Raw genomic sequence first — 14442 nt, forward strand, 5'->3', positions numbered from 1 at the left:
AGGGGGTCCTGACTTCAAGTTGTAGTTCTAACACCCTCCTTTTGTGGGCCCAGAGCCCTGTGTCCTCTGTCCCTATGTAGGTGTGAAAAACCAGAGTTCTACCTTCCTAATAGTGGCAATTATGAGTGGCTTTTGGACTTGCCTATCTCTTTGGTTTCTGTTTTCTGTTGCTTTTTGACTCTTGGAGGTTTTGTTTACTTTCTAGGGAGCTTGTATTTTATCCAGGATTTCTAGATGCCTCATTATGGAAAAGTTTATCAGACTACCCATTCTTTCATGTTATCTGAAGCAAAAAACCCAAGCTCCTTTAATCTTTACAACAACCCTACAAATTAAGCATTATTATCCCCATTTTATTATTGTGGAAATTGAGGCTCAAGCAAGAAAAGGATCATATAGTTCTGTGAAGTAGCACAGCCTGGATTTGAACCTGGTATGGTCTGGCACCAAAGTTCATGGTTATTTAAACACCAAGCTGTATTGCCTCTTACTATACTGTGTTTTTTTTGTGTATTTTTTTCTTTTAGAAGATGTTAACTATATCTATCATCAGAAAAAAGTAAAATAACTTTTAAAGGTACTATAAGTTGAAAAAAATATCCCTTGCTTATAAAATATATTTATTTATTAAACGCGATAAGCTCTGCTATTAAGCCCTGTGGCTGAGCCAAGGTCATCCATTGTATCTGTCAAGCACCATATGGGGAGAACTGAATATTTTCCTGTGCATAAATGATAAATAATACCTAAGCCAAGGTATTGTCATATCTTCTCTTCCCTTGACTTCCTTGTGCTTATCTTTTCCCTATGAGCCCAATATTTTCTTCATCACTCTCTCCCCAGGCTGCTACTAGCTCTGAACAGTAGTAATAAATATGATTGGGTCCCTGCTACACTTTTGGCAAGCAGGAAAGTGTTCTTGGACACAGTAGATATAGATCTTATCTGTCTAGCTTGTTGATTAGAAAAGCATGCTGGAGGACATGTAAGCCTTAATGAAGTCTGAATAGATTACATCTATTGCTTCCCCAAGATCAGCATGACATGGCACTCATAGCAGAAAACAGAATCAGTCTGGCACACTGGCTCACCATGGGATCGTGCTGCTTGCCACACACTGATTTTTGCTTTCTTAAGTGCTGGAGAATTGATTGGTTCATAATTTGTTCTCGTATTTTCCCAAGTATCTAGGTGTCTATAATTACTTGAATTATCCTGTTTCCCTTTTTAAAGTACACACACGCATGCACACATGCACACACAATTTGCCCTTTCGCAGTCTATAGGGGTCCTCAGGCCCTGGTTTAGTCACCCTTTTAGACAAGTCTCTGCTCTCGTGGAGTAAATGACCTAATGTGGCAGTTAAATAAGCAAGTAAATAAACAATTTCAGATGTTTATAAATGCTCTGAAGTATTTAAAACAGGTGATAAATACAGAGTGACCGGGTTGGAGGTGGAACTCCCTTAGAGTTTTTCAGGGGTGTTGGCTATGAAAGCCTTCAGAATCAGGGCCTTCACTCTTTTTGATTCCCTTCTGACCTCACTAGCAGCTTCTTCTCAGTCTTCTACAATGATGTTCCTTCACCTTCCCAACATCCAAATATTGGAATGCCCCAGGGCTCACCCCTGGACTTCTTTTTGACCTGTACTCACCCCCTAGATCTCTTCCAGTCCCTTGATTTTAAATATTTCCTGTGCTTTATCCTTAAACGAGCAAAGTATGTATAGAACACTAACAATTGTCTAAAAAGTGGGTAGGGTAGAATACAAAGAAATATGTGTGTATTGTCAAGAACGGGGAAGGGTCTGAGATTTTGTCCTACTTGCAATCTAACAAGTTAGCCTACCACACCATCATGGATTCTAGCAGAAGACATAAGACTTTTGGGTCTTGTAATTTCATCTCATATTTCTTTCGACTATTTAACTAAGTAGTAACTCTAATTGCCTTTGGAAGGGGATGGATGACTGGAATAAGGTTGTAAAGAAGACTTTTCAGTGCATCTCTTTTGATGCCATTTTAGGCCTATTGAATAAACTGATAAAATTAAACTTAAAACAACTTTTTAAAATATGCTCATTTTGTAGTTTGAAGTTAACACCTCTAATATCTGAAACTGAGGAGGATCAAATGTCTCCAGAATCAGTCCTCTTCTCATTACCTCCTCTGTGCCCGCCCTGGTCCAGGCCCATCCGAAGTTTCCTTTGGACTAGTTTTTCAGCAGCCTCCTGTTTCCATTCTTGCATCCCTATAGGTGATTGTCTACACTACAGCCAGAGTTATCCTTTTAAAGCGTGTAAGATTATGTCCCTGTAAGACCAAGGCACTTCTTTCTTTGCTCAAAACTCTCTGATCGGGGGCTGGCCTGGTGGCGCAGTGGTTAAGTGTGCATGTTCTGCTTCTCAGCGGCCTGGGGTTCACCGGTTCAGATCCTGGGTGTGGACATTGCACCGCTTGGCACGCCATGCTATGGTAGGCGTCCCACATATAAAGTGGAGGAAGATGGGCACAGATGTTAGCTCAGGGCCAGTCTTCCTCAGCTAAAAGAGGAGGATTGGCAGTAGTTAGCTCAGGGCTAATCTTCCTCAAAAAAAAAAAAAAACAAAACTCCTGATCACAAAGGAGAGACAAAGGAATTTATTACTCACAGAAACAGCACTGGTCAGAGTATCAGCATTTGAGCCAGTTCCCCAAGCCCCAATTCCTAAAAGATGTCATGAAGAAGGTTGTGTAATGCCCGTACATGCAGTGGGTTACAGTCCAGAAAAGGAGCCCTGAGCTTAGGGAAGGCAAAGATTTTATAATGGGCAGTAAGCCTGCCTGCCGTGTGCGCCCAAGAGAGACACTGTCTCTATCTTCCAAGGTGTTAGCTACCCAAACATCCTTGAAAAGATAGTCTGGAACAAGAGCAGTCAGTGACTGTTCACAAGGTGTGCAGAAACAGGAGAGAACCATGGAAAATTATCTCCTAACATATATGTGCTTTTTTTAATGGAAGGATAAACAAAAATATTTTTCAAAGTTACTGAGAGAGAGACAGAGGGAACAGGGTGGGAGGGACAGGGACGGAAGCCAGACTTCTCTGAATATATCTTATTTTGGATACTTGATTTCGAGACCATCTATTTTACCTAATTAGAAAACAAAATTAAATTGAAAAAAGCAACCCCTAAAAACAGAAAACTATACAAAACAAATGAACTGAATTGTCTATCAAATTGGCAGAAAAACCACACAGAGAATAATTATTTCAAGTTACCTTTAAATACAGTAATTTGCCTATATATCCCTAGTGGGCTATACTCTAAAGGCAAGAGGAAATTCAAAAACATCTTAACTCTTTTCAGCAATCATGTTAGTGGTAGTGTTGGTGTTGGTATTCTAAGACTGTTTCACGTAATATGTTGATGAAATTGGGAACCAAAATTGTGGTATGAGAGAATACATAGAGATGCCAATTGAATATCAAAGAGGTTAAGTAAAACCCTGTAGTCCTGAATTTGAATTAGAAGTGTTATATAAAACTGGACCAAGAAGATGTAGAAAATTTGAATAGACTGATCACCAATAAGGAGATCGAAACAGCAATTAAAAACCTCCCAAAAAATAAAAGTCCAGGACCAGATGGCTTCCCTGGTGTATTCTACCGAACATTCAAAGAAGACTTAATACCTATCCTTGTTAAACTCTTCCAAAAAATTGAAGAGGAGGGGAGGCTTCCTGACTCCTTCTATGAAGCAAACATTATCCTGATACCAAAACCAGACAAGGACAACACAAAAAAAGAAAATTACAGGCCAATATCACTGATGAACATTGATGCAAAAATCCTCAACAAAATACTAGCAAATCGAATACAACAATACACTAAAAAGATCATACATCATGATCAAGTGTGTTTCATTCCGGGGATGCAGGGATGGTTCAACATCCGCAAATCTATCAACGTGATACACCACATTAACAAAATGAAGAATAAAAATCACATGATCATCTCAATAGATGCAGAGAAAGCATTTGACAAGATACAGCATCCATTTATGATAAAAACTCTAAATAAAATGGGTATAGAAGGAAAATACCTTAACATAATAAAGGCCATATATGACAAACCCACAGCAAATATCATTCTCAATGGAGAAAAACTGAAAGCTATCCCTCTAAGAACAGGAACCAGACAAGGATGCCCACTGTCACCACTCTTATTTAACATAGTATTGGAAGTCCTAGCCAGAGCAATCAGGCAAGAAAAAGAAATAAAAAGAATCCACATTGGAAAAGAAGAAGCGAAACTGTCACTCTTTGCAGATGACATGATTTTATATCTAGAAAACCCTAAAGAGTCCACTAAAAAACTTTTAGAAATAACAAAGGAATACAGTCAAGTTGCAGGATACAAAATCGATGTACAAAAATCCGCTGTGTTTCTATACACTAACAACAAAGTAGCAGAAAGAGAAATTAAGAATACAATCCCATTTACAATTGCAACAAAAAGAATAAAATACCTAGGAATAAACTTAACGAAAGAGGTGAAAGATCTGTACACCGAAAACTATAAAACATTGTTGAAAGAAATCGAAGAAGACACAAAGAAATGGAAAGATATTCCATGCTCTTGGATTGGAAGAATTAACATTGTTAAAATGTCCATACTTCCTAAAGCAATCTACAGGTTCAACACAATCCCTATCAAAGTTCCAACAACATTTTTTACAGAAATAGAACAAAGAATCCTAAAATTTATATGGAACAGCAAAAGACCCCGAATAGCCAAAGGATTCCTGAGAAAACAGAACAAAGCTGGAGGTATCACACTCCCAGATTTCAAATTATACTACAAAGCCATAGTAACCAAAACAGCATGGTACTGGCACAAAAACAGACACACAGATCAATGGAACAAAACTGAGAGCCCAGAAGTAAACCCACACGTTTATGGACAGCTAATATTTGACAAGGGAGCCAAGAGCATACGATGGAGAAAGGAGAGTCTCTTCAATAAATGGTGTTGGGAAAACTGGACAGCCACATGCAAAAGAATGAAAGTAGACCATTCCCTTACACCATGCACAAAAATCAACTCAAAATGGATTAAAGACTTGAATGTAAGACCCGAAACCATGAGACTTCTAGAAGAAAACATAGGCAGTACACTCTATGACATTGGTCTGAGCAGCATATTTTCAAGTCTCATGTCTGACCGGGCAAGGGAAACAAAAGAAAAAATGAACAAATGGGACTACATCAAACTAAAAAGTTTCTGCACAGCAAAGGAAACCATCAACAAAACGAAAAGACAACCTAACAATTGGGAGAAGATATTTAAAGTATCAGATAAGGGGTTAATATCCAAAATATACAAAGAACTCATACAGCTCAACAACAAAAAAACCAACAATCCAATTAGAAAATGGGCAAAAGATCTGAACAGAGATTTCTCCAAAGAAGAGATACAGATGGCCAAGAGGCATATGAAAAGATGCTCAACATCATTAGCTATCAGGGAAATGCAAATCAAAACTACAATGAGGTATCACCTCACTCCGGTCAGAATGGCTATAATTAACAAGACAGGAAACAACAAATGTTGGAGAGGGTGTGGAGAGAAGGGAACCCTTGTTCACTGCTGGTGACAGTGCAAACTGGTGCAGCCACTATGGAAAGCAGTTTGGAGTATCCTCAGAAAATTAAGGATAGATCTACCATATGATCCAGCTATTCCACTGCTGGGTATTTATCCAAAGAACTTGAAAACACAAAGGCATAAAGATACTTGCACCCCTATGTTCATTGTGGCATTATACACAATAGCCAAGACTTGGAAGCAACCTAGGTGCCCATCAAGGGACGAATGGATAAAGATGTGGTATTCATACACGATGGACTACTACTCAGCCATAAGTCAAATACCATATGATCTCACTCATAAGTAGAAGATGAAAACGACAAAAAAAACAACAACAAACACATAGCATTGGAGATTGGACTGGTGGTTACCATTGGGGAAGGGGGGAGGGGAGAGGGCAAAAGGGGTCATTAGGGTCACATGTGAGGGGATGCACTATAATTAGTGTTCGGGTGGTGAACATGATGTAATGTATCCAGAATTTGAAATATGATGTACATCCGAAAAAAATAAAAATTAAAAATAAAAGTGTTATATACAAACTCATAATGTATTTTGTCTTTATAGAAAAAAATCTATTTCCAAGCTCTGACATTGAAAAGGCCTAGAAACAATGACCAATTCAGTATTAATGAATGCCCAGATTGTAGTATCCAAATACTATTTCACACTAAAAAAGACCGGGACTCCTTGAAGAAATGGTTGATTCCAAGTTTGGCGTAGGAAATGTAGAAGACCAGCCTGGACTATCTTGTCATATTAGAAAGTAAGGAAGCTATCAATGACTGCTGGGCAAGCAGCAAAAGAATTCGGGTGCCAACTTATGGAACTCCCACTTGCCAAAGATCTGAGCATCAGTAGGAGGTATAATTGCATAGGATGGAAACATATTGGATATATTTAAATTCATGAGTTCATGGTTAAGATATATAAAAACAAAAACAAAAAGAACACCTCATTGATCACCTGAAGATAATGCTAGGAAAACTAACTCATTATTCTGAAAACCGGTCAACAAAGAGAATCAAGATTCACCACTCTCCCAATGCCATCTATATGCTGAAGACTCCCAAATTTTCATCTCTAAACCCAACCTCTTCCCTGAACTCCAGACTTATATACCCACTTGCCTTTCCAGGATCTCCACTTGAAAATCTAATAGCCATGTCAAATTCCATTTATGTCCCAAACTAAAATCTTGATTCTCTTCCTGTCCCACATCTATTCTTTTCGGTATTTCCCTTCTCGGTAGAATGAGCAACGCCACCTCTTCACACCAAAAATGTTGAAGTCTTCCTTGACTCCTCTCTTCTTCTCATATCCCATATCTAATTTATAGTAAATACTTTTGGCTCTTCCTTTGAAATGTCTCCAGAATCACTCCTTTCTTCATTACCAACTCTGCTCCCACCCTGGTCCATGCCCATCCTTGTTTCCTTTGGACTAGTTTTTCAATAGCCTCCTATTTCCAACCTTGCATCCCTACAAGTGAATGTCTACACTGCAGCCAGAGTGAATCTTTTAAAGCTTGTCAGATCATGTCCCTGTAAGATCAAGGCACTTCTTTGCTCAAAACTTTCCAATCACAGTCCATCTTACTCAGAGTAATATACAAAGTTCTTTCCACATTTGCAGATAAGGAGTTAACACCAGAAGAAGTAAAATTTAGAGAGAAATAATAATAAGGCCCAACTTATTTCGTCACTTTCAATGACTGATTATTGCCAGAGTATAAGAGACCCGGTCATCTCTTCCCAAACTCAGGACAACTCTGAAGGGCCATTCTAGCTCTAGAGAGCCCCAGAGGTTGCCTGAGGCGTTTACTGCGCCCCATGGTAGCTCGATTTCTTCCTCTGCCCATGCCTGCTTGCTCTCCCTACTTCCCACAGGTGTTGATCCCAAGGGATCTCCCTAATGAACAGCTTGCATCTAACCTCCATCTGAGAAACCGCCTGGCCTGATAGCCACGCCCCCTCCCCCAGACCCTCCAATATGCACCCTTAAGGCAGCGTTCAGCAAAAAATCGACATGGACCCTTACTTGCTCCAGGAACCGGCCAGCCATGGAAATCCATCCGCCCTTAACATTGAACAATCCTTCCTCTTTCCAAATGTCCGCCAAAGGACTCCAACCAAGGACAGCCAAATGTACCTGAAGATCATTTAGAAAGTGCCCCCACTTCCAAAACTCCCACATAATAGAACCTTGTCAGAGACATCTCAGTATTTTCTCTTTTTACTCTATAAAACGTGCTAACACCCTTGAACCCAAGCTAAAACAGAAGTGATGGCAGATGGATTCCCTTGCTAAAAGTCTATGAATGAAGAGCCTATGTTAATTTTGTCTTGAACTTAGTTTTGTCTTTGGCACAACTCAGAGTCAGCTTCCCAGGGAACCCAACCTGCAATAATTATCTACTTATTTGCTTATTGTCAGTCTCCTTGCACCATTCCCTGAGAGTAGGGACATTGTGGTGTCTCCTTGCTCCCCAGCCAGCTAGCACAGTGCCCCACGCTAGAAGCTGCTCAATAACTATTATGCTGGACGAATGAGTGAAATGACATTTAAACTGAGATCTGAATGACAAGGAGATAGCCAGGCAAAGACCTTATGGAAGAGCATTTTGGGCGTTGGGAACAGCAAGTAAAATTCCAAAAAGAACTCTTTCCTTCTTGTTTTGGTCCCAGTTTTTTGCAACTGTAATTTAATATTTGGGACAGTTAAAAGATTTTTGTTTGGATTTTTTCTGTTTCTTCCCTCTTTCTTCCTCACTCCTATTCCAGGATCACTTTATTTTTGTAAATTTAGCCAGAAGCACACAAATCAACATGTAACTAATCAATCTTAGTTTTTTTATTGATGAGGCGTTATCAAACCTAAGTTGATGCCCTCTCATTATTTATACTTCATGCTCCCCGAAATATTTATTTGTGAGAGGGCGTGGTAATTGATATGCACTTGACTTCAAGGAGTTTAGTATCTACCAGAAATCTGTTTCACAGTTCCCCCAGGAAAGAGACCAGCATCTCTCTTGTCTATAGCGCGAGGCGGAGGGGAATCTCAGATTAGAATGGCCGTGGGAAGCCTTTTCCACATCTGTGTGGGGGGCACTCCCCTGCCCCCTCCGTTCAGACACATTCTATGAAGAACCTGACTGACTATGTGCATTTTGTTTTCTGCTTTTTCTTTTTTTCTGAGGAAGATTAGCCCTGAACTAACTACTGCCAGTCCTTCTCTTTTTTGCCGAGGAAGACTGGCCCTGAGCTAACATCTGTGCCCATCTTCCCCTACCCTATACATGGGACGCCTACTACAGGATGGCTTTTGCCAAGCGGTGCCATGTCCGCACCCAGGATCTGAACCAGCGAACCCTGGGCCGTTGAGAAGCGGAACGTGTGCACTTAACCGCTGCACCACTGGGCCGGCCCCCTCTGCTTTTGTTTTTTTAAATACCTTTTCACGTATTTTATTAAAGTAAAATTTGCACATGGTTAAAACATCAAGTACTTTAGAATGGCTTCTCTCACCATTCCCCGCTGCTCCATCACTATCTATTCCTCCTTTAACTCTGTCTTCTGAGGTTTCTCTCTGTATCTCTAAACAATCTGCTTATGCCACTATTTATTTACCATTTTTAGATATTATCTGTTCACTTCCTGGCATGACAGTTGAGAATTTAGCTCAGTTACACAACTCCTTCCCCCACGACCTCTTCCTCTCCAAATATGGTCAGAGCATATTTTTAGTTCCTTCATTGATTTTCTTTGTATCTTTCCTTTGCATGTTGCAAGCTTTTTCCAAATGTCTGGTAATCTTTTACTCTCATACGTAAGAATGAGGCACTAGAAAACGGATTAAGGACTATGTATACTTGGATAGGTCTTGTTGACTGGCTGAATTTCATCCCTTTAGGGTGAATAGGTCCCCTATTGTCTTGGGGAGCCCTAAGTGCCAGAAGTCATCATCTTTGCATTTGGGAGCTAATCCTACTTCTGCCCTCAACTGCCCTACTGCCCCCTAGACCATTTATTAAATGTATTTAGAGAGCGACCTGCCAATTTTTAATGTCTTGTTGTATTATTATTACTGCTGTTGTTATTATTATTTTGCTTGGATACTAGATGTTTCGCTACTGGATCCTGCGTGGAGGTATGAGACAGGGATGGGGAAGCAACACTTCCTCTGCAGCCTTCCGATAGTCCCCCTGTTTTCATTTCTGCTGACCCTGGTGTCTCAGCTCTTCGGTTGTGCTCCATCCTTGGCTGTAGCCTGCGCTGCACAAATTCTAGGCCAGCCGGCCCTCTTCCCCACCGCATCAGTCATCAGCCTGCCATTGGCCTTCCTCTCCCTGGAACTTACTGGAATCCCTCATGCACGGATGTCCCCCCACCCCTACCACACACTCTTGACTGCTTATGCTCTCTTCTTTGTTATTGGCTTATACATTTTTTTTCTATTCTTTTATTATCTTTTTTTTTTTTTTTGAGGAAGATTAGCCCTGAGCTAACTACTGCCAATCCTCCTCTTTTTGCTGAGGAAGCCTGGCCCTGAGCTAACATCCGTGCCCATCTTTCTCTACTGTATACGTGGGATGCCTACCGCAGCATGGCGTTTGCCAAGCGGTGCCATGTCCGCACCCAGGATCCGAACCGACGAACCCCGGGCCACCGAGAAGCGGAACTTATCCGCTGCGCCACCACCGGCCCCTATTATCATTTTAATAGAGTCTCAAGAGGGATAGGAAATAAACAGTCCACTGTCTTGAACTGGAGGTTTACAACTATTTTAACTTCAGTGCGTGCGTTTTGAAAGTGCTCACGAGGTGAGTCTGATAACCCCTCCCTCGCACTGCCTTGGAGTCTCACTGTTGACCTCCCATCCCGGGTCTTCCCCAGCTCAGTATAAGGTATCAACATTCCCCCTAGCTGGCCATAAAGCTGAGTTTCATCCGATTCCTTCTTTATCCTCGATCCCCACATCTAACCCACCAGCAAGCTCTGTCATTTCTACCACGTAAAAGCATCTCATGGGCAAAAAGGGAAAACTGGAGGCCAAACTGACTAAAGCTAAAGATTTTTTTAATCCTAATTAAAAGAAAAAAACACGTTAAAAGACTAGCACACCCTGACCAGGACCGATTAATTCCAGGAATGCAAGGATAATTCAATATTAGGAAATTTACTAAAACAATTCATTATATTAGCAGATCAAACAAGTAAAATCATATCATTTTGTTCCTAAATGCTAAAAGGGCATTTAATAAAATTTAATATCCATTCTTGTTTTTAAAATCTCTTTGTAAAATAGAAAGTAAGGATAAAACAGCATGATAAAAACATATTCTGCACAATGATGAAAAGGTTCTGGAGATGGATAGTGGTGACGGTTGCACAACAATGGGAAAGTACTTAGTGCCACTGAACTGTACACTTAGAAATGGTTAAAATGATAAATTTTATGTTGCGTATATTTTACCATTACATACACATATATTTATATATATGTATATCCCAAAGTCAGCATCATGCTTAACGGGAAAACAGTGAAAGCATTCTCATTTGCAGGAATACAACTAGGATGTTCACAATCATTACTATTATTTAACCTTAATTTGGAGATAGTAGCTAATGTAATTAGGTAAAAGAAATAAGTTAAAGGCATAAAATTGGAAATGAGAAGGTAAAATTATCATTATTTACACTTGGTACAATTGTATACCTGGAAAATAGAAAGAAGCAACTGAAAAACCATTATAAAAATAAGATAATTCAAAAAATTTATAGATACAAAATTAATAAATAAAAATACATATACAAAATTGATATATAGGCATCGTAGACACAAACAGAAGAGCTATAAGAAGAAAAGACCTCCATTTAAAAAAGCCACTAGAAAGATAAACTATCTGGGAATATACTTAAAATATTTGCATGATCTATATGAAGAAAACTTTTTTTGTGGGGGCGGGGGGGCTGAGGAAGATTGGCCCTGAGCCAACATGTATCACCAATCTTCCTCTTTTTGCTTGAGGAACAGTGGTCCTGAGCTGACATCTGTGCCCATCTTCTTCCATTTTGTATGTGGGATGCCTCCGCAGCATGGCTTGATGAGTGGTATAGGTCCACACCCGGGTTCTGAACCTGTGAAGCCTGGGCCACCGAAGTGGTGCATGTAAACTCAGCCACTATGCCACCAGCCCAGTCCTTGAAGAAAACTTTTAAATGTTCCCGCAGGACACAAGCATACTTTTGGATAGGAAGAATCAGCATCATAAAAATGGCTCATTTTCCCTAAATGAATCCTAACTTTAATGTGAACCCAATTTAAAAAGGTCAGCAGGATTTCTTCTGGAAAGAAACTGTTTCTAGAGTTCACATGGGCAAAAAAGAATAATCAAGAGTAGACAACAATTGTTTTCAAAAGAAGATAAATAAAAAGGAACTAGATTTACAAAATACTAAAATTTATTACAAAGCTATAACAATTAAGACCATGTGATAATGACACATGAATAGACTTCAACAGAACAGAAGTTTCAGAAATGAGACAATTGCCCACTGAAATTTAATATATGATAAAAGTGACATGTTGAAGCAGTGTGGAAATGCTGGATTATTCAATAAATTATATTGCAACTACTGGTGAGCATGTGGTGGTTCCATACCCCTCACTTATTACAAATAGATTCATGATTTAAATATAGAAAATGGAACAATAAAGACACTAGAAGGAAGCAGACAAGCGCTCTCTTATACGTGCAGAATGGCCTATCTAAGCTGACCCAAAACCCAGAAGCATAAAAGAAATGATTACTATCTACGACTAAAAGTTAAGTATTTCTAGATGACAAATACAACCATAAGCAAAGTCAAAAGACAAACAACTGGAAAAAGTGATTACAATTCAAATGACATATATATATATATATATATAGGGCTTCTACAAATCAAAAATGAGACACCATCAGCTTAAAAGAAAAAATGGTGGCGGCTAGGAGCATGCAGTTCACAGAGACGAAAATACAAATGGCTCTTAAATGTGGGAAAAGGTGTTCAACCTTGTTCATAGTAACAGAAATAAATAAATAAAAACTGCACTGAGAAATTCTTCATTTAGCAGATTCACAAGCTCCGAAAATTTGATAATCCAATAACCGACAAAGATATGGGGGGAAAGTCTCTCCCAGACATTGCTGGTTGGCCCTGTAAATTGGTAGGATATCTCATAAGGGGAAAAGACAATGCCTGTCAAAATTACCAATGCACCCAGCAATTCCACCTCTAGGAATCTATCCTACAGATACACACGCACATGCACAAATTGGCATGTACAGCATTATTTGTAACAGCAAAAGTTTGGAAAACCCTAAATGTCCATCACTAGGGAAGAGGTTTAATAAATTACGGTACATACATACAATGGAGCACTGCAGCCATCAAAATGAATGAGGCATCTGTTTAGATACTAATACGGAGTAAGCTCCAAGATACATTGTTAAGAAAGAAATGCAAGGTACAGAACACTATATATAATACACAATCATTTGTGGAAATGTATTTGCTTGCATATGAAAAAAAATCTCTGGAAGAATATAAAAGAAGTGGATGCAATGTGTTGCTTCCGGGGAGGGGAATTAGGTGGCTGGATAGAAAGGAAACTTCTACTTTATTTCTTTTTGTACCTTTTGAATTTTGAATCATGTCAATGTATTACCTATCCAAAAAAATTTTTTAACGTATTTTAATAAAATAAAGTATTTCTCCAATCTGCCTATTCCTCTCCATCTCCATTGCCACTTCCGCTTTCTTAATGACTTAGTGACTTAAACGGCTCCTCTTACAAGGAACTTCTAACTATTCTTTCTAAGTAGTTTCTATCTCCCCACCATGTTCTTTCCCATCCATCACTACACTCAGTGATAAGAGCTATGAAGGTAATGAACGCTTTGTAATTATGCACTTTGTTCTAGTCATTCATTCATTCATTTATCCATTTATTACTGGTCACCTGTTTACCTGGCCCACGAGGGCAGGAAATTCTTAGTGATTGACTCATCACTGTAACCCCAGCACTTAGGCCAGTGTCTGGCACAATCAATGTTTGTGAAATGATTAAAAGTTTACAAAGAATGAGATTGTCTCACATTCATATTCTTCTCGGCAAGGTGGATCAGGGCGGATGTTATTGCCTTCGTTTTCTAGATGAGGAAATTAAGGCTCAGAAAGCATTTGCCTGAGGCCACACAGCCGGTAAAGTGGCAAAACTGAGATTTCTGCCCCTTAGCCAGGGCTCTTTATACCAACGGGTTTATACTTGCCGCAATCTTAGAACCACTCTGCTAGAGTCCCACTCTCAACCCAAGGTATTCTGGGTAAATTTCAAGTGTACAATCCACAAATGCAGGGGTTCTTAACAGGGACCCCGTAGGTGGGTCTTAGTGGGCCTGTCAACCTTTTTACATTGCATGGAGAATTTTACATGTAGGTTCATTTCTACAGGGAAATCCTCCAAGGTTTTCAACAGCTTCTCAAAGAGCCGGTGACACACCTCCACCAAATGAGTTCCTATGTTAAAGATTCGTCTGTTATGGCTTCAGACAGTGGTCATCTTGTTAGACGGTAGAGTTGTCAAGGAATCTGAGGCGGTGGCTTTGGAATCGCTAGTATAAGCCATCACGGAAGTGTGTTGGTGCCGGCAGAAAAACAGAATCTGAATATCCCACCCTCCCCACCGCCTCAACACACCTCCATTCTTCCTCCCGGATGTCCCCAAGAGAGAACAGAAAACATGTCCCTTTGTTTATTACCCTCT

This window comes from Equus caballus, chromosome X, assembly GCF_041296265.1.
Source record: "Equus caballus isolate H_3958 breed thoroughbred chromosome X, TB-T2T, whole genome shotgun sequence".
Taxonomy (NCBI): domain Eukaryota; kingdom Metazoa; phylum Chordata; class Mammalia; order Perissodactyla; family Equidae; genus Equus; species Equus caballus.